The 1,967-nt window shown below is 47.0% G+C and overlaps 1 non-coding gene across 1 annotated transcript; it reads left to right on the top strand.

Moving 5' to 3' along the window:
* Positions 1-725: 725 nt before the first annotated feature.
* Positions 726-800, top strand: Trnas-cga. The gene has a single exon. It is a non-coding gene; the product is annotated as a tRNA-Ser (tRNA).
* Positions 801-1,967: the final 1,167 nt, after the last annotated feature.

The raw sequence follows: 1,967 nt of genomic DNA, 5'->3' as shown, positions 1-1,967 counted from the left end.
CCGCGGTTCCTGGTGTGTCTGCTGTGCCGTGCGTGTGATCATTGCTTGTACAGCCCTCTCGCAGTGTCCGGAGCAAGTATGGTGGGTCTGACACACCGGTGTCAATGTGTTCTTTTTTCCATTTCCAGGAGTGTAGATCTCGCCGCGACGAAAAACGTCTTTGCTTTAATGACTTCCATCCCAACTCGCGTATTATATCTGCCACACTCTCTCCCCTATTACGTGATAATACAAAAAGAGCTGCCATTTTTTGCACCCTTTCGATGTCCTTCGTCAATCCCACCTGGTAAGGATCCCACACCGCGCAGCAATATTCTAACAGAGGACTAACGAGTGTAGTGCAGGCTGTCTCTTTAGTGAACTTGCTGCATCTTCTAAGTGTCCTGCCAATGAAACGCAACCTTTGGCTCGCCTTCCCCACAATATTATCTGTGTGGTCTTTCCAACTGAAGTTGTTGTAGGTCCAGTGCGGCTAGAACGCAGGCAGTTTGAAACTTCCTGGCAGATTAAAACTGTGTGCCCGACCGAGACTCGAACTCGGGACCTTTGCCTTTCGCGGGCAAGTGCTCTACCAACCGAGGTACCGAAGCACGACTCACGCCCGGTACTCACAGCTTTACTTCTGCCAGTACCTCGTCTCCTACCTTCCAAACTTTACAGAAGCTCTCCTGCGAACCTTGCAGAACTAGCACTCCTTTCTTTCAGGAGTACCGGGCGTGAGTCGTGCTTCGGTAGCTCAGTTGGTAGAGCACTTGCCCGCGAAAGGCAAAGGTCCCGAGTTCGAGTCTCGGTCGGGCGCACAGTTTTAATCTGCCAGGAAGTTTCATATCAGCGCACACTCCACTGCAGAGTGAAAATCTCATTCTGGCAGGCAGTTTGGTTCTAAGCCTCAACTGGCCTCCTCCTAACCAACACATGGCCATCAATGGCACCGACACAGAACCAGATTTCATCAGAAAACACAACAGACCTCCACCCTGCCCTCCAACGAGCTCTCACTTGTCAATACTAAAGTCGCAAATTGCAGTGGTTTGTGATCAATGGAATGCACGATACAGGGTGTGTAGCTCTGAGGTTCCTTGGAGTAACCGATTTGTAACAGTTCGTTGTGTCAGTGAGTGCAAAATGCTGCTCCAATTGCTGCTGCAAATGTGCACAATGCGCCGAACACAATGGTCTTCTGTCTCGCTAGTGCCATCTTGCCGTCCGGAGAGCGGTCTTCTTGCGACCGTACATTCTTTTGAACACCGCTGCCAGCAATCATGGCTACATTCCTGCTAAGTCTTTCTGCTGTATCGCAGCAGGAACATCCAGCTTCTCGTAGTCCTATTACAAGACCTCGTTCAAACTCAGTGAGGTGTTGATATTGGCCTCTTTGCCGCCCTAAAGGCACTCTTGACTGACACCAACTCACAACGTCTAATATCACAGGTAACTAACGCTCACGACCGTTACCACATGTATTGAAAGCAAACGTGACTTGCATCCTCATTATGACGTTGCTAGTGCCATTCTTACGCGACTAGTGAAAAATCCTTTGAAAGTAGAAACACGGCTACCAACTTTCGTTTATGAAGCACAACTACTTCTTGGTGTCTCGCTTCTTTTTGTCGTCAGTATATTTATTCTGTCGGGTCCTGTACAAGACTACTTTTTGACAACAATGTGCTCGTCTCGCTCCGTACGTTGCTTAGCAATACACCGTCTATCCGTGGTCTAGTTTTACATTACCCATCTGTTTCCTCTGGCCAGAATGTAACACAATGGTATTATACAGTCAATTTACGTTTTTGTAGCGTTCATCTGTGAAAAAGGGAGGAATATGAAGTGCTGTAAATTATTATATATAGAGTAAGCTGACTTAATATGAATTTGGTGGCTCATTTGTCGCTTACAATTTAATGTATACGAGATTTTTATATGCATTCTCCTTTTACAGTTTGTTAAATGTTGTCCGAACAAAAGAG

Source organism: Schistocerca piceifrons, chromosome 4, assembly GCF_021461385.2.
Source record: "Schistocerca piceifrons isolate TAMUIC-IGC-003096 chromosome 4, iqSchPice1.1, whole genome shotgun sequence".
Lineage (NCBI taxonomy): Eukaryota > Metazoa > Arthropoda > Insecta > Orthoptera > Acrididae > Schistocerca > Schistocerca piceifrons.
This window is presented reverse-complemented; position numbering and strand designations above follow the sequence as displayed.